Raw genomic sequence first — 22,932 nt, forward strand, 5'->3', positions numbered from 1 at the left:
CATTTGAAAGTCTTGAATAAGTGCTGTGGTCTGCTTCCTTATCATAACACAAACATTTCATTTCCTGGGAAAAAGAGTGTTGTGGAACCGAGGAGATGGGCCTTGAGCATCTTAGTCCCACATTTCCCAAACTTGTCACTCCTGTACAGACCTTCTTCATGACTTTTGCCGTTCCCCTTGACCATCTTCAGTATGCTTTACGGTTTCTCTTTCAGATGATTTCATTCTTTTTACTAAAATAATTTTATTTCAAAGGGAAGTTTAATAAGCTGTTAGCAAAAACAAGTTTTTAAAGGAGGAATATTACAATAGTAAAAAAAAAAAGTCAGTGACCACCATGCAAGGTGGCTGGGATGGGACACTTTTGAAAACAAGCAGCACCATTGGTTTCTGGTGGTTACTGTGCCTGTGATCCCTGGGCCAGTTGTTCTTCGTGCAAAAAGCCAGATTACCAATGTCAGGGGGTATAAAGGACAGACCAACACCAAGTGGACATTGACCTTGATGTAATCAGAGGGATGGGACTAGAGGGAATAGCTTCTCCATGTGATTCAAGGGCCTTTCGCCTGGTGGCTTAAGTACCTCTCAAGAGCTCTCAAGCCACCGATGGTGACACGGATTTAGACCAACTTCCCCAAACACAAACGCACACACATTCAGCTAGGCCTTCCCTCCCCAGCCTTGGCAGATCTGGGCCCTGTCCCTGTGGCCCCTGGCAAGAACAAGGGTCCCGCTTCCCCCAGGACAGACAACCAGAAGCATGGTGCTAGCAGGGGCTGATAAGCCCTGTCCCTCTCACCATGCAGACCCTGCTGGAGCTGACACAAGCAGACCAAACATGGCCGGGCTTTGGGTAATCTGCATCGTGGCCTCTCCACTCAGGCCCTTGGCTAGCCCTAGCCCTGCCTGTTCCCCACTGCCCCATCTTCTCCGACCTCTGCATCAGCTGCTCCGTCTGGCTGCTATCCTGGTACCTGCACTTGGGCATGGCTGCCTCCCTCTGGCCATGCAGGTCTCAGCTGAAATGTCACCTGCCCAGAGAAGCGATCCTTCAAGGCTGGGTCTGAAGCTGGCCCCAGTCACATTGAGTAAGGCACAGGCGAGGCTAGGTAGGGAGAGACAGGGAGGGGGCCACCTGTCGAGGATCACAGAAATCCCAGATGGAGAAATGTTATAGACAAGATATTAACCAGAGAGAAGGGAACATAACAAATCCCCTTTGTTCTAAATATAGAGGAGACAGTTTCATAATATTTACAAATCCACTTGTCTTAAATGTTATAGACAAGATATTTACCAAGGTCCCTGGTCAGTTTTCTATAAAAGACTGACCATAAACGCCCCCAGTGGCAACCCATTCGGGACCCCTCTCGCTCTAGAGAGCTCCTTTTCTTTCCTTTCTGTTCTCACCTTCCCTTAATAAACTTTCCCTTCACTTTGCCCTTTTGTCCCCGAGATTCACTCTTGGACTCCGTGAGACAAGAACTCGCAACAACATGCTCTTTTGTCTCTTCACTGGTGGGCACTTACATTCGTGTACTTGCCTGGGGTTTGTCTCCCCTCACTGGAATCAGAGCCCCATGAAAGCAGAGCTCTTCCCCACCATGTCACCAGCACCCAGGAGACCCCCCCCAACAAATGGCTGCAAATGACCGGGCAATCTGTGTCAGAACTTTGGGCAAGTTCATACAGGGTCCGCTCCAAATATGTTACCACTGGATGGGCCACGCTTCTTTCATGAATTTGTGCAGCATAAGTCAGGTTCCACACAGAAATCTCTGGACTGCAATCTCGGATCATTAAGGCTGGAAAGCAGACAGGATATTCCCAGTGACTCCCTCCACCCTGCAGTTGGATGAAAACGGGGAAACCCGGGGCGCCTGGGTGGCTCAGTCCGTTAAGCGTCTGCCTTCGGCTCAGGTCATGATCCCGCGGTCCTGGGATCCAGCCCCGCATCACAGGGAGCCTGCATCTCCCTCGGCCTGCTGCTCCCCCTGCCTGTACTCAAGCTCTCTCTCTGACAAATAAATAAATAAAACCTTAAAAAAAAAAAATGAGAAAACCCATCTTCGGGGGAAAATACTTGCCTAAACACTGCTCTGCTCTGCAGCCAGACGCTCAGACGGCAAAGAAAGCTGTAGCATCCCGGCGCTGGACGAGACAGGCACTTGGCTCTGGGTCCCGATTCAGCGTTCCAGGCAGCTCGGTGGCCAACAGAGGCCCGAGGCTGTAGAGTTCAGTGGGCTGGGGGGCTGGACTGACTGACCTCTGACCCTTACCGGCGTGGTTGACAGCACCCCGCGCCAGGGGGAGCAGTGGTAAGGCTAGTGCAATTCTGTAAGCCCTGAGCGTGATGCCCAGCACACGTGGGCTTCAGGAAATGGCAGCCACCGTTGCCCTTGTGACCAGTTAATGCGCTGCTCTGAGGGACAGCCAGCTCTCCATGTCCTGCCCTGCGGGCTCTCCACCGTGACTGACACCTGTGTGCTGGCCTCGGGGGCACCGAGCTGCCCTGCGAGCTTGCTGGGAGGCGGGGACTCAGACAACAACACCCACCGGGTGCACTTGGTGCTCCGCCAGCGGAGATCTCAAAGGGGCTCCACGTGCCTTGCTAAGGAGTGTGGGCTTCTCCCAGAGCCACGGAGGGACCAGGACCTCCCAGCCTGCCTCCACGTGGAAGCAGAGCCTCCCCTGGTCACCCTAATGATGTCGTCCTCAAAAGGGGACGTCCTCTCTCTCTGCCCTTTCCACTTTCTTCCCTGGTTTCAAGCCCTAAAACTCCCCCCTTGGCTGGTGTGGAAAGGAAGAAATAAAAATAACTAACTGTCCCTGGGCACTCAACGTCTGGGTGTGTGCTCTGTGCCAGGGGGTGGTGCTCCGTCTTTCCAGCATGTCCTTGGATCTTTCCAGTTAGCCCACACGGTAAGTACTATCGCTGTCCATGTTTCACAATTGAGGAAACTGAGCCGCCCACCGCTACCTCATGTGTTCAAGGTCACACAGCTGGGGGTGGCTGAGCTTGAGGAGTCACCCTCTCAAAATGCGTACCAACCTCAGCTCGTTCCAGAGCCACTGCGCAATGTTAAAAGGTGATGCCCAGGGACCCCCACGGGCCAACATACCAGAGTCTCTGACGGAGGACTGAGATTCAGTGTTTTAAAAGCTCCCCAGCAGATTGTGCTGTGCGTTCAGGGTTGAGGCCCCCCCTGCCCCTCGCCCTCCCGCCACTCAGAAAGAGCACCTTGAGCACAATGGGGTGGATCTGTCAGATGCCAGGTTGCACCCAGATTAGCATCCTCTGCCCTGGCTGCCGCAGGAGAGGGAACAGAGAGAGCAGGCCTCGGCCTGGCGTGTCAGCCATGTCTCCCCAGGGCGGCTGCCGCTGGGGGTGGGGTTCCTAGGGCACAGAGCACAAAGGCTCCCTCTGCCCCCAGGCAGTGCCCAGATGCTGCCCCGCCTACCCAGCCCGGTCTGAACTCTGCCCACGTCTGGGACCAGCCCTTCGACCCCCCACATTCCAGCAGGGACCCCATGAGGCACGAACAGACAGGGCTTTCAGGATGCGTGCCTGCCAGGGAGGATGCATTATTAACGAGAATTATCTGCCATGAGCACTGGGTGGCATTTCACGTGCCAAAGGTTGGCTGGCCCCGCCCTGGCCCGGACTGCTTGGCTCCAGGGCCCTCATTCCAACCGTGCAAGGACAGAAACTTTATTCTCTTCCACAGCCAGAGGCCTCCGCCCCTCACCATCTGTGCAGCCCCCCTCGGCGATCCCCTCCACCCCCACCCAGGGGCCAGAGCTTTCCTTCTCCAAGGCTCAGCGCAGAGCGGGTTACATAAGGGTGATCCGAAAGTCAAGTTTCCCAGGTCTTTTTCAGCCAAGGATTTTGTTGACAAGCGAAGTCGCTGCTGCCGAGATGTTGCCAAGATGCCAAAGTCACTGTTGTCCCAACCTGTTCTGGCTTTTTGGCAACGGGCCCTGACAGACGCAAACAGCTGCTGCAGCCGGACAAGCTTCTTATGGAAGGAGCTAGGGCTTCTGAAGCCAGACGGGCCTCGGTGTGAATCCCCGCTGTGCCACCTACCACCCGTGGAACTTGAGGGCGCTCCTGCACGTTTCTTACCTCAGTTTCCTCATCGGTAAAATGGGGATGACGACCTTGACCTTCCAGGAATGTTGTGCGGTTGAAATGAGATAGTGGATGTGAAAAAGCTCTAAGTGGGAGTATGGAGGGCATACAGCAGGGCGAGGCACAATTTCGGTCAAGGACCTCAAAGACTGACTTAGGGCATCATCTTGGTCCTACTCCCAGAACCTCAAGTTGTGGCAGACCCGAAGTGACATTTGTCAGCAAATGCAAGCATGTTCTCAAAACTGATGACTTTTCCTTGCCTTATATAACAGAGCCCAGAGGGCAGATTTCTTTCATCCAGTGTGCCTACTCGGATGGATTGGTACTGTCTGTGGAAGCCGCCCCCCCAGGCCCAGTGTAAGGGAGAACACTGAGAGATTAGTACTGTCTGCCATGAGAATAAAAAGTCAGGGGGGTGTTATATACGCTACATTTTACCATTCCTATTGTAGAGCAAGGTCTAAAAATACTTCTCGCTCTAGTTTTTGTCTAGATGTGTATGGCGGCCTCCACACTGATCTTTCTGCTTCTTGTCTCTTCCCACCCTCCGATCCTCAACTTAGCTGCTAGAGGGAATTTTCTAAAATGAAAATCGGATCATTTCATTCCATTACATAAGGGTGATCCGAAAGTCAAGTTTCCATTTCCAAGTGAAATTGAAAGATTGAATTATCCAAGGCTAGTGCAATTCCATTTCCTATCACCGTCCCATGGCTCCTCCTCTTGTTCCGAGGATCAAACCGCACTCCCAGGGTTGACATTCCAGGCCCCCACTGGCCTTCCCAGTCTCATCCATGGCCACTCATTTCCAAATACCCCCTCCTAGAGCCCCATCGATCTGAGCATCTTCAAGAGCAGACTTGTGAGGATTCAAGGCAGCTTGGAAAGTCAGACTGAAAACCCTGTATCCAGACTCACAAGATCCAATCAAGATCAGAGGGGCAGACAGAGACCCCTCGGCATTTGCCACCAGTGAGTTTAACAAACCAGAGGGGGCTGACAAACTTCCAAGGACCCCTGCGGTGCAGTTTACCAAGGCTGTCATCCTGCTCACCCTGAACCACACTGATGAGATTAGTCCTGAGTTGCCCCTACAGAGGGTAATGTGCTCTCTCTCTCGTGATTGCCCATTCCAAGACAATTTCCTCATCAGCAAGACACAGGATGGAGGCTTTCAGGCACTGCTGTGTCCAAAGCTTTCCTGCCCAGGGTTCAGACATGCATAAGGGTTCCTGCCCCACCAGAGCCAGTGGGGTTCTTCTCCATACCCCCTCAGTCCTAACTCTTGCTATTCCCCTGAAGGCAATCGGATAATTCAATCTTTCAATTTCACAAACTTTACCCTGAGCTCCTGCTCAGGGCAGGATCAGGGATGAGCACTGGGGATTCAGATGATGCACGATTGTTCAGTGGATATTGTCCACCTGGCTGGAAGGGCTGATAAACACAACCTGGATGGCATGGCTGGGGAATGAGGACCTCATAAACAAATCTCAGTGTGCTTCCGAGATTGGGATGTTTACTGAAATCATTAAGCGAGAGTTGAGGCTTGATGAAGAGGCATGAATGAGCATCTTGAGGGAAAATACCTTCATTAAAGAAAAGAATCCAAACAGGCCTTTTTCTTTTCTTTTCTTTTCTTTCTTTTCTTTCTTTCTTTCTTTTCTTTCTTTCTTTCTTTCTTTCTTTCTTTCTTTCTTTCTTTCTTTCTTTCTTTCTTTCTTTCTTTCTTTCTTTTCTATTTAACTTTTTACTTTGAAATAATGTCAAGGTTCTAAGTTATAAGAGTAGCACAAAGGATTCCCATATACCCTTCCCCCAGATTCGCTTATTCATGTTTGTGACATTTGCTTTATCATTCTCTCTCTAGGTATATCTTTTTTCTGAACCATTTGAGGGTAAGTTGCAGATATGATGCCCCTTTAGCCCTAAATACTTCAGTGTATATTTCCCAAGAACATAGATACGCATGTAACCACAGGACAATTAGCAAAATCAGGACATTTAGCATGGACGTAACATCCTATCTAATCTACAGCTCTTATGCAAATTTGGCCAACCTTCCCAATGATGCCCTTCAGAGCAATTTTTCTCCGGGTTCAGAATCCAATCTGGAATTATATGTCACATCTAATTATCATGTCTCCGTAGTCTCCCCCAACTTGGGAACAGTCCCTCATCCTTTTTGTCTTTCATGACATTGCCATTTTTGAGGAGTACAGGTCATTTATTCTGTAGGGTATTCCTCAATCTTCATTTGTCAGATATTTCTTCATGATTAGATCAGGCTGTGCATTTTGGCCAGGGCAGAAACGATTATTGTCTTTTTCAGTGCATTCTATTAAGAAGCACTTGTTGGGTGCCTGGCTGGCTCAGTTGGTAGAGCATGCAACTCTTGATCTTGGGGTTGTGGGTTTGAGCCCCACGTTGGGTATAGAGATTACTTTAAAAAAATAAAATCTTAAAAAATAAAAAAGAAGTACCTGATGTCAAGTTGTCCCATCACTGGTGATGGTTATTTTGGTCACTTGGTTAAGGCATGTCTACCACTTTTATCTACTGTACAATTACTATTTTCTCTTTGTAATTCACAAATAATTTTTACGGGAGTACTTTGAGACGGATATTTTATTCCTTTTTTTTTTTTTAATTATTTATTTTGAGAGAATGAGCAAGAAAGAGAGAGCACATGAGCAGGGGCAGAGGGAGAGGGAGAAGCAGATTCCCCTACTGAGCAGGGAGTCCAATGCAGGACTCGATCCCAGGACCCTGGGATCATGACCTGAGCCAAAGGCAGATGCTTAACTGACTGAGCCACCCAGGCACCCCAGATATTTTATTCCTCATCAAACTTTCACCCTCTATGTTTAGATCTTGACAATTCTTTTTTTTTTTTTTTTTAAGATTTTATTTATTTATTTATTATTTGAGAGAGAGAGGGTGAGAGACAGAGAGCACGAGACGGGAGAGGATCAGAGGGAGAAGCAGACCCCCCGTTGAGCAGGGAGCCCGATGTGGGACTCGATCCAGGGACTCCAGGATCATGACCTGAGCTGAAGGCAGTCGCTTAACCAACTGAGCCACCCAGGCGCCCTAGATCTTGGCAATTCTTATCTATATTCATTATTACTCTGATGATTACAAAATTGTGACTTAAAATATCTGTTGTTATTAGCATTCTACTGTAAAGAAGAGCTTACAGTAGATGTACAGATATGCTTGTATGGATGCTGGGCCATGAATTCTTATTCAGTGGGTTATAATTCATTACTATCATTATTTACTTGATAACCAAACTGTTACAGATTTGTCTGGAATGAAAGCTCATTCAAGCTAAGTTTTGCTGGATCTCTCTTACTCATTGAGTCCTTGCTTACTTTCAAGTGCAAAAGGATGCTCCAGGCTCATCTTGTACTCTTTCTTGCCTGGCCCAGATATCAGTCCTTTCTCCACAGAGCTCTGGTTCCTTTGGTAGAGCATGATATTTAGAAGCTAGGAGCTAGGGGTGCCTGGGTGGCTCAGTTGGTTAAGCGGCTGCCTTCAGCTCAGGTCACGATCCTGGAGTCCCGGGACTGAGTCCTGCATGGGGCTCCCTGCTCAGCAGGGAGTCTTCTTCTCCCTCTCATGCTCTCTCTCTCATTCTCTCTCTCAAATTAAAAAAAAAAAAAAAAAAAAAACCTTAAAAAAAGAAGCTAGGAGCTAGGCACTGGGTGGGCTTATTGTTTCTAGGTCCTCTCAGTGGACAGAACTAGGAAATACATGCATACCTAAATATAAATCCAGGGGTTCATCCTGCTACCTCCTAGTCCAGGCCAGTACCACAGCATTCTTCCTGGACTTCCCCATGGCATATTTGTGTGTCCCTTCCATATCAGTGAGAAACCTGGCTCTCAATATCCTCAATGTATTTCATCTTTTACTCTATCCTCCAGTACACAGAGAATAGGTTTAGAATTGCTAATCCATGCCACTATGAAAAACAAGCCTATTAGGTAGAGTTTTCAATATTTGTTTGCAATTTTTTAATCTTTTTTTTTTTTTTTTTTTAAGTAAGCTCTACACCCAAAGTGGGGCTTCAACTCATGACCTGAGATCAAGAGTTCGGTGCTTTAGGGCGCCTGGGTGGCTCAGTGGGTTAAGTGACTGCCTTCGGCTCAGGTCATGATCCTGGAGTCCCGGGATCGAGTCCCACATCGGGCTCCCTGCTCGGCGGGGAGTCTGCTTCTCCCTCTGATCCTCTTCCCTCTCATGCTCTCTGTCTCTCATTCTTTCTCTCTCAAATAAATAAATAAAATTAAAAAAAAAAAGTTAGAGATTCTTGGGGCGCCTGGGTGGCTCAGTGGGTTAAGCGACTGCCTTCGGCTCAGGTCATGATCCTGGAGTCCCGGGATCGAGTCCCGCATCGGGCTCCCTGCTCAGTGGGGAGTCTGCTTCTCCCTCTGACCCTCCCCCCTCTCATGCTCTCTCTATCTCAGTCTCCCTCTCAAATAAATAAATAAAATCTTAAAAAAAAAAAAAAAAAAGAGTTCGGTGCTTTACTGACTGAGCCAGCCAGGTGACCCTTTAATCTTTTTGATTTTTTTCTTCACAGATTTGCATGTCATCCTTGCTCAGAGGCCACGCTCATGTTCTCTGTATTGTTTGAATTTTAGTATATGTGCTGTCAAAGCAAGGACACAATTCTTTTTATCTTCAGACTGAGAGTATATATCAAAGTTCTGTATTCAAAAGTTACCTGGATTGGTTCTTTTTTTCCTTCCAATGTGGTTTGTTATTCATTTGAAATATAATTCAATAATTTATAAATACAGAGTTATTTCATTGGAGATTATTTCCTTCCAAGGCTTGTTTTAGTTCCCTTACCAATAACACATAACTAAACTTTCTTTTTCTGCTTTTTCACTTATCTTCTTGCTATTTTTGTTTTCATAAAGGAAATTAACCCATTTACATGTATAGTGAAAGCTAATATGTCTGGTCTTTTTCCTGATATTTTGTTTGTGGTTTTCATTTGTTTACCTCTTTAATATGTCTTTTTTTTTTTTTTTTTAAGTAAGCTCCATGCCCAACGTGGGGCTCAAACTCACAACTCCGAAATCAAGAGTCAGAAGCTCTACTGACTGGACCAGCCAGCTCCCCTACCCCCAACCTCTTTAATATGAATGGGAGAGAATTAGCAGCCCCTTTCATCTGCCAGTGCCCCGCATTTGGGCTGGAACATAGTAATGCTCAGCAAACGTTTGTGGAATGTTGACTAAAAGCTCAACAAGTAGCTTTTCCTTGTACCTGGACAGAAAGACACAGAGTCTTTGACCTTATTGTGATGAGAGTGATGACTATCACAATAGTTGCCATCAAGCTGAAAAATGCTGTGGAAAGTCTTAGCAGAGGGCTGTTGTAATCACTGAATAAACTACACGTGTTATATTTGAACACTGACTAAGAACCAGGCATGGAGCTATATTATCTTATTTGATCCTCACAATAATCCTATTTTACAGATGAGGAAACAGGGTTTAGAGAAGTAATTTGTCTTCACAACTAGGAAGCAGTAGAGTTGGGATCTGAATCCAGACCTGACGTCAAAATCTACCTTTTACCCACCACATGTCCCTGCATCTACATATTCAGAGACAAACACATACACAAGTAATCCCAGGAATTCTGAAGCTGTTGCTTACAAGGTCAAAGTTTCCTCAGCTGGACCCAACTGCCAGCCAGTTCCCCGGAAACCCGTGGCCAGAATGGAGACTAATCCCATGTGGTCAGGCCCATGAAGGGGTAAGGAAACGTTCCTTTGATGGTTTAGAAATGTTCCACCGTACAGTGTCCTCCCCATCAAAGTTAACTCGAATTTGTAAGGTTTGGCCAAAGTATGAGTAAACGAACATTCTTTGGTTCTGCTGGTGTGAGTGTAAATAATGACAGTCAACACTGATAAGAGCTTATTCCAGTTCAGGCCCTTTACACAGGGATTTCTCAACCTCAACACTATTGACATTTGGGACTGGATCATTTTTTGTTGGTGGAGGGGCGCTGTCCTGTGCATTGTAGGATGTTTAGCAGCCCCTCTGGTCTCTCCCCATCAGTGGTACCACACCCCAGTTGTGACAACCAAAAATGTCTCCAGACATTGCCGAATGTCCACTGAGGGGTAAAGTCATCCCCAGTCGAGAACTGCCACTTACGTATATCACACTAATGTAATTCTCAAAATAATCCTGTGAAATTGGTATTTTCATTACCCCCATTCTATAGATAAGGAGGCTGAGGCACAGACAGGTTAAGGTCCTACCTTTAAGGAGCAGTAGAAAATGGATTAAAACCCAGGCAGTTAGAGTCCAGAAGCCACAATGTTTCACTGTAGTGGACAGTTTTTCTGATCTGACCTTTCCCTAGAAAAATTTGGGAGAATATAAAAAGAAATAAACATGCATGCCATTTGGCCCACAGTCCTATGTCTAGAACTTTAAGGAAATGTACACACAGGATGCTCTTCTTATCATTTACTCTCATGAAAAGCTGGAAGGGCAGTGAAGACCCATCCAGAGCGGGTCATTCTTTTCTTTCCTGTGGGCCTACGTGCTTAAGCACTGAACTCAAGCCAAAATTATTATTATTATCTTTAAAAGATTTTATTTATTTATTTTATTTTGGGGGGGCAAAGGGAGAGGGAGAGAGAGAGAGGCAGACTCTCTGCTGAGCTCAGAGCCTGATGTGGGGCTTGATCCCAAGACTCTGAGATCATGACCTGAGCCCAAACCAAGAGTTGGATGCTTAACTGACTGAGCCACCCAGACACCCCCTAATTACTTTTTAACCTCATAAGTTATTCTACAGACATTGAAAAGGGTTATACTGACACAGATAAATGTCCTCAATATTTTATGAATAATAATTTAAGAAAAGAGTAGAAAACCCCATGTAGACTATGGTTTTGTTTCTAGAAAATTTCTATGTACATATAGCCAGGGGGAAAAGTACTATTTGTAACTCGAGGTGATTGCAGTAGCTCTTGCCCTTGTTGAGAATATTACCTGATGGGATGCTTGGTGTGAGAGGAGAGCCAGTCACAAAAGGCTACATATTGTATGATTCCATTTATGTGAAATGTCAGAATGGGCAGATCCATAGTGAGAGAAAGATTAGCAGTTGCCAGGGGCTGGGGGAGTGAGAACTGGGGAGTGACTGCTGATGGGTATGAGGATTTTTTTTTTTTTTTAAAGATTTTATTTATTTATTTGAGACAGAGAGAATGAGAGACAGAGAGCATGAGAGGGAGGAGGGTCAGAGGGAGAAGCAGACTCCCTGCTGAGCAGGGAGCCTGATGTGGGACTCGATCCCAGGACTCCAGGATCATGACCTGAGCCGAAGGCAGTCGCTTAACCAACTGAGCCACCCAGGCGCCCGGGTATGAGGATTTTTTATGGGGTGATGAAAATGTTCTGGGATAAAATAGTGATGATGGTTACACAACCTTGTGAATATACTACAACTCACTGAATTCAGTATACTTTTACAGGCTGAATTTTATAGTATCTGAATGATGTTTCAGTAAAGCAAATTCTGACAGAAATGCAAGGAGAAATTGACAAATCCAAAGCAATGATTAGGAAGCCATTTACATGATAGAGTCTGGCTGCCCAGGAGCCCTTGGGACCCCTGGAGGGGCATTTCCCACAGTGCATAGAAAGAGGAGCTAAAGTTAATTGAATATCAAAGAGTACCTGGACAAGATGGGGACAGTCAGGGCTGACACAGGGCTTCCATGCACACCTATGGGTACTCACTTCTGCCATATCTCCTGGCACTCTCCCATTGCTCTCTATGTTCAAGCCCCAAGAACCTCTTAGATTAGAGGTTATTCCCTTTAATGGGCTTTAGTGGAGCCAAAGGACAGTTTGGGGGATGATGGTCATAACCTCCATCAGCCCCCACTCCTACCCCTAGTAAGCCCACAATCCAGGTAAAAACAATGTGCAATTACTGCAGGACAAACCCTTCAGCCCCCACCTCCAACTAGACCGACTTCCCCAAAACCCAATTCAAAATCACATAAACAACAAGGAGCCTTGTTTTCCTTGCATAAAAAGAAGTCCCAGGTAGGGCAGTACAGAACTGTTTATCCAAAGGCTAGAGGACATCATTGAGGACCCAGATTCTTGCTTTTTTTTTGGCTCAACCACCATCAGATGTTAGTCTCATCCTCAGGGGTGCAAGATGGCTGCAGCAGTTCCATATATCACATCCTCACCATCAGTGTTCAGAGGTAGAAAAGAGTTTGGCTGATCCTTCCCAGAAGCCCTCCTACAGACCGTTTTCCCCTCCTCAGAGTCAGAGCTGGACCACGTGCCCTCCCCCGCCCACAACCACTGGCAAAGGGATGAGGTCCACTGTGATCTGCTTAGACTCATTAGGATTTACCTGAGTAAAGTAGTAAGTTAATGGCTGGAGGGGTAGACACCAGAACAAAATCTGGTTTCTATAGCGATGGAAGAAGGGGAACTGGACACCAGCCATGGTGGCCACATTGGAATTCTTCCTCCAGAGGCTTGCCCTCTACAGCATGCTCTTTCCCGATCTCTCCAGGTTAATATCTCCTCTATACTCATATCAACCTGTCACCTCCTCCACGAAGCCCTCCCTGTCCTCACTGGCTAGGTCAAAGAACCAGCACCTTCTTCACAGCTCTGGCCACAGCTGCAACTAAATAATCACATATGTCATTCTTTGATGAAAGTCCGTCCCCCAGAGGCAGATCTACCCTTTATCCCCAGGACCCAGTCAAAGCCTGGCACATAGTAGGTACTTGATAAACAGTTATTGGTTAGACAAATGCATCAATATATTACCAGAGGGAGATGTGAGTTCTGGAAGATGATATCAAGAGCTTTCTCTGGGTGATGAGATTTTTTTTTTTTTAAAGATTTTATTTATTTATTTGAGACAGAGAGAATGAGAGAGAGAGAGAGTACATGAGAGGGAGGAGGGTCAGAGGGAGAAGCAGACTCCCCGCTGAGCAGGGACCCCGATGTGGGACTCGATCCCGGGACTCCAGGATCATGACCTGAGCTGAAGGCAGTCGCTTAACCAACTGAGCCACCCAGGCGCCCTGGGTGGTGAGATTTTTTTATTAAAATATAACACACAGCAGAGTGCTCACACCTTAGGCGTAGCTCAATGACTACATAAATGTGTAAGCAGCTGGGGGGCGGGGGGATGACATGGAGTAATTTTATTTTCCTCCCTGTCCTTTCATGGGAGGTTTAAATCTTTTTCAGTCTTACAAGGGGATGAGTCATTTCTACAAAAACAAATCCTTTATCATTATTATTATTATTTTAAACAAAGAAAATGTCATTTTCAACTATTGGGTATGTGGAAGGAACCCATGGGGTGCTAAGAATGTCTTCCTTCCCTTGTTTTGTTTTCCCTTCCTCCCCGGTCCCCCAGCAGGAGCACCCTCCTGGAGTTTTAGATAACCTCCTCCTTCCTCCAGGGGGTAGGTAGGAGTGTTGCAAAGGCCCAAAAGGCTATGCTGGGCTCAGGATTACAATGAGGCAAAAAGGTAAATTTTCATGAGAAAAATGATATAGGTGTTTGTGTCTTACTTTCCTTTTTCTCCAAAAGCAGGAATTTGGGGGATTTGAAACGTTTGGCTCTTAATAGAGAACTGGAATTTACTCTTAAAGATACGCCCATGTTAATCATTTGTATGTGATGAAGTGTTCATTGGTTCATTTGTTCACTCACTCATTCACTGGGGTCTGCCTCCGTGCCTGGCCCACCCTAAGCGTGGGGAACAGAGAGATGGATCAGATCTGGTGCCTGTCCCTGGGGAGACAGACAACCGTCACAACAATCACTTCAGAGTATGACTGGTGCACCAGTGGTTACTCAGTGGGCATGACGTACAGCAGAGACTATCGTCCCAGGGAAGGGGCATTTGAAATGGGTTTTGAAGAATTCATAGAAGTTTGCCAGGCAGAGAAGGGGTGGAAAGGCATTTCAGGCAGAGAGAACAGCTGAGCCAAAGCACAGAGGCTAAGATAGCATAGCACGTTGAGTGCGGTGGTCAAGGCACGGATGCATAGCCGGAATGCCTGGGTTTGCGTCCTGCCTTACCCACCTCTTAGCTGTACCATCTTGAGCAAGCTTTTCGCTCTCTCTGTGCCTCATTTTCTTCATCTATCAAATAGAGCTAATGACAGCACCTACCCCATAGGGTTCAAGAGGACTAACTCAGATAAATCACCAAAGAGCTTACTCCTTTTTTTTTAAAGATTTTATTTATTGGGGCGCCTGGGTGGCTCAGTCATTAAGCGTCTAACCTTCAGCTCAGGTCATGATCCCAGGGTCCTGGGATCGAGCCCCGCATCGGGCTCCCTGCTCGGTGGGAAGCCTGCTTCTCCTTCTTCCACTCCCCCTGCTTGTGTTCCCTCTCTCCCTGTGTCTCTCTATTTATTTATTTGACAGAGATGCAGTGAGAGAGGGAACACAAGCAGGGGGAGTGGAAGAGGGAGAAGCAGGCTCCCCACTGAGCAGGGAGCCTGACACAAGGCTTGATCCCAGGACCCTGGGACAGGACCCTGAGACCACGACCCAGCCAAAGGCAGACGCTTAACTGACTGAGCCACCCAGTCGCCCCCCTTAATTTCCTCTTTAAAGACCCTATCTGCAGGGGCGCCTGGGTGGTGCAGTCGGTTAAGCGTCTGCCTTTGGCTCCGGTCGTGGTCCCGGGTCCGGTCTCTCGGTGCTGGGATCGAGCTCCGTGTCAGGCTCCCTGCTCAGCGGAGAGCCTGCTTCTCCCTCTGTCCCTTCCCTGTTTGTGCTCACTCTTTCTCAAAAAAAATTTTTTTTAAATAAAGAGACAGGGTGCCTGGGTGGCTCAGTTGGTTGGGTGACTGCCTTCGGCTTGGGTCATGATCCTGGAGTCCCGGGATCGAGTCCCGCATTGGGCTCCCTGCTCGGCAGGGAGTCTGCTTCTCCCTCTGACCTTCCCCCCTCTCATGTGCTCTCTCTCTCTCTCACTCTCTCAAATAAATGAATGAATAAAATCTTCAAAAATAAATTAATAAAATAAAAAATAAAGAGACAATTAAGGTAAAATGAGGTCATTAGAGTGGACCCGAATCCAGTTTGACTGGTGTCCCCATAAGAAGAGGCTAGGACAAGATAAGCATGCAGGGAGGACCACATGAGGGCACAGGGAGAAGGCAGCTGTCTACGAGCCAAGGAGAGAGGCCTCAGAAGGAATCAACCCTACGATACCTTTATCTGCGACTTTCAGTCTCCAGAACTGTGAGAAAATAGATTTCTGTTGTTCAAGCCACCCAGTCTGTGGTACTTTGTCATGACTGCTCAATACGGAGTCCAACAGTGCGGTGGAGGGACTTGGGGTTGACTAGATGAGGGAGCTGAGGGACAGAGAGGACAGCCCGTGGATTCCGTAGTAGAAGGAGGCACTGTCACTGAGATGGGACGGGGTGAGGGCAAAGAGTGTGAATTCTGTTTCGGGCTGGTGGGAGACGTCCACGAAATGAAGTATGAAGTATGCCGGGGGAGGAAATGCGGGTCCCGGCTCCGGCCTCCACCCCCTCCCGTCTCTGCATCTTGGGCTCCGAGTGACCTGGCCCCGGACCTACAATGGCTCTAGCAAAGCTGCCGTGGTGACAGATGCTGTCACACTCAGCCCTAGCGCAGACCGGGTGGGGTGCTGCCAGCCGGGCCTTGCCTCAACGTGCAGAAGTGGAAGGAAGGGTGGGCCAGCGAAGGCACAGGGCTCAGAGACAGGGCCAAGGGCGCCCATCCTTCCAGGAAGAGTCTGGTCACCAGGATAAGGCTCGTTTGTCTTATGTCACCTTGCAGCTGGCCCAGCCCAAGTCACAATCTACTTGGGCACACTGGGCTTTCACTCCTACTGATGGTACGCGTGCCTCCTCCCTGGCTGTCACGTGTCTCCCCGGCTCAGAGAGGTGAGGGGCTCTGTCCAGCGGGTCGCACGGGTCTGCGCCACACTGGAGTCCACGCTCTTCAGAGCTCTGACAGCCAGCTTGGTTCCAGGTTTCCCTCCAGGTGGACTTGGGCCATCCACACCAGACTTCGGCAGTCACTTCTAGAGAGGTCATCTCTGAACATGTATTCCTAGATTTTACGGTTAAGAAATTTGTTTTGTTTTGTTTTGAAGGAGGTTTCAAGGCTCATCTGCTAAAACTATTTCATGTAAGAACTTGGAAGCCTTTGGAGGCCGGAAACCATGGTTACCGCAAAGTGCTCGGGTGGCACAAATGTCTGCCAAGTCCTGGGCCATCTGGGGAGCCCAGGCTCTGCCCCAGCGCAGCCCTTGGGGATCCCCCCCACCCCCTCAGGGGTCCTGGCCAAAAGCCACTTCCTGTGGACCAGGTCCGAGCTCAGCCCGCCTAGAAACTGGCCGGCTTCCCAGCTGTGGTTTTCGCCGTGATGTGCTGAGAGCCGTCCCACGGTCTGAGGCCTGGCTCTGGCCAATGCCTCGCCTCCAGGGGAGGGCTAGGGGAGAACTGGGGCTTGCATGCAGTGGGTCCTGGGTTCAAATCCCACCTCTACCTCCCAGAGGTCCACGAGACCTGAGTGTGGGCAATGGGGCCAGACTCTGGATTAGAACCCAGATTCAACCACTGCCTAGCTACGTGGCCTTGGGCAGCTCATTGTTTCCTCCGCACACATAGGGACGTAGAAGAGTACTGACGTCACAGGCCTATGGAAGGTATTCAATGACCTGATATGTATAAAGTGCTTGGCACAGCGTCTGACACAGACTAAAGGCCCAGTAAATGCGGGATACTACTGTTACTGTGCCTTTGAGCAGTGCCCCTTCAGCTCCCTGAGCCTCAGTTTCCCCATGTAAAATGGGAGTGATATGGGACCCTACCTCAGAGCACTGATAAGCTGATTAGATGAGATGACGCAAGGAAAACATTTAGCACAGTACCTGGCAACTAGTGAATGTTCAAGTTACTAGCAATTATTTTTATTAGCCCAAAGCCCTTCTGGGAAGCTCACCCTCTGGAAAAACTGCCCAAGAGGTTAAAGGATGGAATTAGTGAGAAGAGAGGCAAAGCCACACATCCAACAATTTCTAGTTTAAGGCTGCCGGCAGCCCTGAGGCCCTGTAAGCCCCTTGGTGAGCGCCACAGGTCGGGCCTAGGGAATGTGGAACGTGAAGGGTCTGGAAAGCAGCATATCCTGATGCTGAGGCTGACAGCTGACGGCAGGGGCTTCTGGGAATGGAAGTGGCTGGGAGGTTGTCAGCTGTGGGGCTGGGGGACTGGGCTGGGGGAGAGCAGAATGCCAAGGCCAAGGGTGGGGCAGGGTGTGGCAGCCTAGAATCTGAGCCTCTGGGTGGGACAAGGGGCACAATTCCAATCTGGCTGGGAGCTCAGGCGAGTTCCTGCCCCTGTGAGCGGCACTTTGCTCATCTGTTACGTGGGGCCAGTGATGCATTCGATGACTCAGAGAACATATGTGCGCTCCCTGCCAGGTGCATGGAAGGTGCTTAGTCACAGGGCTGTTGCTACAACCTGGAGGCCTAGACCAGTGCAGGGGAGAAACTGGGGACAGATCCTCCTGACTGCACGTGGGACAGAGCATAGCCAGAGGGTGTAGGATGGCTGAGTCTGGCCTTAGAGCATCTTGGCTTCCCACCTCAGCAACTTTTGCAGGCTGAGCAGACCCAGGCAGTTTCCCTGGCATCCTAAATGCGGAAGCAGATTTCCCAGCCGAAGGGTGGGCCTGGTGATGCCAGTGGGCACTGGAGAGGGACCCTGTGGGTGAGGCTGCCCTCCCAGGGACTTTCTGTACCCCCACCCCCATGCTCTGCAAACTACTTCTTCCTGAGACTCACTCTGGGCCCTTCCTCCATCAGCTAGCATCAGGATCACCACACATTCCTCCCCAGGCTCCAGACTCCAGGTTTGCTGCACGGGGAGTTCAGCCTCACTCCTCTCCGAGCACTGGGACGGTGACCTCCAGCTGCAGGAGCCCTGATGTGAGGTGATAAAATGCCTACACGATGAGACGAAGTGAGGTGAATGACGTAGGTATTGTGACCTGGCGTTAGGCTTCTACTAACCTGACTGAATCATCTGCTCCCAGACCACAGCTGACCACGGGTAACTGAAACCGTGGAAAGCAAAACCTCAGGTAAGGGATCTACTGCATGACACAAATCTAGGACCCTGCAGCCCACACCTGCTGAAGGCACGCCCATGACAAGGACAGTGCAACATTTACAAAAAGTGACCACACACTGGGCCGTAAAGCAAAGGGTTGAAATCATTCTGAGCACCGTGTGACCACATGTATTCAATCTAGAAATAAAGAGACCCCCTGGGGACTTGGGGGAGGGCAGCCGCCCAGGCACCCCGTCAGTCTTGGTCGTGGGAACAATGGGATGTGTGGCCATCTGGCCTCGTTGTTCCTGAGGTGTTTTTCAAAACCAGCATTTATTGAGTATCTCCTGTGTGCCAGGTCTGTGCTCTCTCTTGTGACTTCCCACCAGAATGTGGCAGGTCCCATTATCATCCCCACTCCATAGAGGACAAAGTGGAGAGTCGGAGAGTTCAAGTGACTTGCCCAAAGCAAGTATAAAGCAGTCCAGGGCTGTAAGACTCCATGAGTTTAATTACCTGCGAGGCTGGTACGATTGATAACCTCATTTTTCAGATGAGGAAACAGAGGCCAAGGCACAAGGCCAATAAGTCATAGATTTGAACTGGGGATCTGAACCCAGGTCTAGAGATGGGTATTAAGTCTTTATAGGGTGGGAAACTGAGGCTGAGGGCTGCTGGGACCTGCTTGGGAACACACAGCTGGGGGTGGCAGGAGGCTGAGATTCAGGCCTGAGCTTCTAGAAAGGGAAACAAGTCTGAGAGGAAATGACCACAAATGCCTCCCACCTCCACCCAGACAGGAACAGAAGGACAATGCCCCAGACAGACTGAAGGAGAGGGCTTCTCACCACCCCCCAGCCCCAGACACGGGGGCCCCAAGGCGGACAGGCGTCCATTATCGTGAGGTCTCAGGGTTGGGGCAGCTGAGCAAACAGCCGTCCCCCCGGCAACGATACAAAATGGCCATTGAGGAAGATCAGGGCCTGGGGGAGGGGTGGGGCTGCTGTGAGCCGTCCCTAAGTGGAGGAGGGAGGGGCTGCCTGCAGGGCATCCCAGCCACTAACCCTCTCAATCTGCGGATGCGCAAGCTAGGACACTGGCCTGGGATCACAGAGCTGGTCAGTTCCGTTCCCATCACTCTGGAGTGGGATGGGGGGCTGGGTGTTGCCCTGAGGGAGCCAGTGCACCGTTCCAGGCATGAGGGGAAGAGCCCAGGAAGCCACAAGCTGCCTCTAGTTACTCCTCGAGCCCCAGCTCCAGGTGGCTCAGAGCAGCCCTAGCCCAGGGAGCTCAGGGTCCCGCAGCAAGTGGAGGCTGCTGGTCTCTCCTTGCCCTGCTGGCTCCTGCTTTCTGGCAGGAGCTCTGCTTTCCACCCTACCCTTATCTCGCATGCCCCCTGCCAGCTGTCTCCTAGAAGGGCAGCACAGGCTGCTCAGATTGCCACAGGGCACATGGGCGCCAGGTGTGGCCGAGACAGCTGGGAGGGCAGGTGGGCAGAGGGGGCTGTGGCCGCCAGAGGCTGCAGCTGGGACGGGACACCATGGCCCCTGCCGCACGCCTGCTCAGGGCCGCCCAAGGGGGCCCGGCCTTCTGACATCCTGACTCTGCCACTGAGGCTGGCTGCTGACCCTGGTTTTGAGTCTCTTCCTCTGCCAGGCCCTCGATATCCCCATCTGCCAACGTATTTGCCTGGGGTGAAAATGTGATGCGGTGCGCATCGCATGGCGCCTGCTGGCACCGTGATGCTTGCGTTAGTAGGATTATTATTGCCTCCTGGTGGGCCTGAGAAGAAAAGGTCAGGAGGCCAGAGAACCTCTGCACAAAGGCCTGGTGGGTTACTTGACCCCTGGAGTTCAGTTCTTCCTCCAAGTTGGGCCACCCCCTGTCCCTGCTGAATACCATTCCCCGTTCCTCGTCGCTCGCCCCGCGCTTGTGGCAGCCCAGCCCACCAATGTGAAATTAGAGCAGGGCCAGGGGCCCAGAATCCCACCCCTGGGTCTCCTCTTCCCAACCTTCCATTTACCCCGTCAAGGAATCCCAAGGTTCCTTCTTTTTCTTTTTCTTTTTTATTTTTAAGTAGGCTCCACATTCAGCGTGGAGCCCAACGCAACGCTTGAACTCACATCCCCAAGATCAAGACCTGAGCTGAGATCAAGAGCCAGAAGCTTAACTGACTGAGCCACCCAGGCACGCCCTCCCCCCCAAGGTTCCTTCTTGCACCCTCTGGGTTCCATGACATCTACTCTGAGAACCACTGCACAGGGGATGTGAGCCAACCCCCTTACCCTGGCATTTAAGGCCTCCATTTCTTGCACCTCTTTTCAGCTTCTTAATCTTGCTTCCCATAGATGTCCCTCCAGGTGGCCCACACCCCGTTCCTGCCTTCCAGATCTTTTTCTCCCTGTTTTGCATCTGACAGATACATCCTTAACTTCAGGAGCCTAGAAGCTCAGAGTCTCCTCCCAGATGACCTCTCTGACTGCCCAAAGGGGGCCCACTCCTCCTCCCTGAGCTCTCTCAGGCCCTGCAGAGCTCAAGTGGCAGGCACACAAGGGCTGAGGGGCAGGATTTGGCAAGAGCAGGAGAGAGGGATCTAAGTGGGAGGAAGGCAATGGGGGTGGAGGACAGAAACAAAGAAAAAAATGAAAAAAGGGGAGAAGAGGAGAGGAGAGGCTGGTGTGGGGTCTGGCAGCATGCCCATCCCCTCTCTTTCTTCCCCACTTTGCCCTGACGCCAAGCCCATCACTCCCAGCTCCACTGGGATTCCAGGAGCTCCATTCAGGGCCCAAGTGGGTCAGCAGCCCAGGGACCAAGGGACAGAGAGGGGATAGGAGCCACCACCCATCCCTCAGTCCTCTGGGTCAAGTGTTAGGACGGGGCTGGTCCAGGTCCCATCTGGGGCCACACTGGGAGGACTCAATGAAGTAGGACAGGGTTTAGTCCAACTCCGTGAGCAGAGCTATGGCCATGCCTGTCTTTCCAACGCTGTTGGGTCAGCCAGGCCGGTGCACTGGTTTCACCTCTCAGGGCTCTGCTCCCAGATGATCTGTCCTCCTGGGTACTTCCTAGGGTAGGGTCAAGTTCCCCCAAAACACCAGCAGGTGAGGGTAGGGCCACCAGATGCCCAGAGCCTGGGCCAGACCTCACCCTTCTCCCCAACTCTTCTCCCCCAGAGCCAGGATGGATGCAGGGAGACCAAGGAGCTGGACACCAGCTTCATCTGGGACCTCTCTATATAGGATGCAGGGGAGGCTGAACCAGCTGGGGTAGGGATGGGCATTTGGAAGACTTGGGCAAGTGTTCCAAGGCCTCACCATTTATTTGGTTCCAAGCAAACAAATAATGCATACATTTCCTCAGGGCATTCATGCAAGCATCTGGTGGTTCAATATCTACTGAGCACCTGCTTTATGTCCTGCCCATGCTAGGCTCCTCCAGAGGCCCCCAAAGCTGGCCCGGGCACCATGGAGAGAGCAGTGGGGGCCAGGGGAAACAGTTCACAGGGCCTCTGAGTTCAGACACTTTGGGCTTGAGTTCTGGTTCTGTTTCCTTGTCATGCTAAGGCTAAAGCCTTGGGCAAATTGAACCTGTTTCCCCACCTGTGAAATGGGGGTGAAGCTTTCCACCACTGTGGAAAAAAACACAGGAAATAAGGGATATGAAAGGAAAGCCAAAGCTGTACTGATCGGAGCGACATAGAATATATATAATGTAGCCACCGATTCATTCATTCATGCAGTCTCATCACTCAGAAAGCATTTTCAAGACCTCCTCTGGGCCTAGGCTGAGCACAGGGATGAATGACAGACTTGCAGTCAGGGTGGCACGGCAGGAAGGACCATTTAGGACTCAGGCCTGGCCTCCATTCTGGCTCTACAGCCCACCAATTGCGCTGGCTTGGGGAAGTTACCTCCCCACTCAGACCCTAGTCTCCTCATCTGCAAAAAATAAGATTGTACTCGGTAGTCCATATCAACTGAGGTCAATCACCCCAGGCAGGCCCTTGAGGGCTGTGAGTTTCACTCCCTCTTCTTCTGCCCTGATTTTTGTTGGCCTGGAGCTAATTTCTTCTGAATGCATCTAGAAAGTAGTAGGTGGGGCTTGACTGCAGGCTGCAAGTTGGGGAGACAGATGGAGTGACTGAGGCCTGAAGGGTCCAGGTTCTTGGTAACCACTGAGAAATGGTATTAGGCATGAGGCCCCAGGCCAGGTTCTGTTTACTTGGTCTCATTTAATGGGGCAACCCCTCCCTTCTCAGAGCCCCTTGGACCAAGCATCACTGTTTCCACTTTACAGAGGGAAAACAGGGTTCAAAGGCAAAGTCACTAGAAGGATGCCCACCCCACAATTGTTTACCACTGTCTCCTTTAAGGAATGAGGCTAGAGGTATGGGGGAGTGACTTGTGTTGTTTATTTTTTAGCCTTCTATATATACATATATATATATTTTTGCAGCCAGCATGTAATTTAAAACATTTTTAAAATTAAAAACATCAGTCTGTCTGCTAGGAGTAAAGCTGTGTAGAAATGTAGTGCCCAGAAGAGGCACAAAGAAGTCACAGACCCAGGTTCCATCCCCGAGGCCTGGACCCATCCCTTCCATCTCCACCACAACCCCAGAGTCATGGGGAGCCAAATGCATCCACGGAG

General features: G+C 49.9%; 1 non-coding gene across 1 annotated transcript; it reads right to left on the reverse strand.

Moving 5' to 3' along the window:
- Positions 1-8,704: 8,704 nt before the first annotated feature.
- Positions 8,705-8,807, reverse strand: LOC123842445 (U6 spliceosomal RNA). Its single transcript, XR_006790413.1, has one exon. It is a non-coding gene; the product is annotated as a U6 spliceosomal RNA (small nuclear RNA).
- Positions 8,808-22,932: the final 14,125 nt, after the last annotated feature.

Source organism: Mirounga angustirostris, unplaced genomic scaffold (assembly GCF_029215605.1).
Source record: "Mirounga angustirostris isolate CCGP_5_RB_7025 unplaced genomic scaffold, mMirAng1.0.hap1 SCAF_15, whole genome shotgun sequence".
Classification (NCBI taxonomy): Eukaryota; Metazoa; Chordata; class Mammalia; order Carnivora; family Phocidae; genus Mirounga; species Mirounga angustirostris.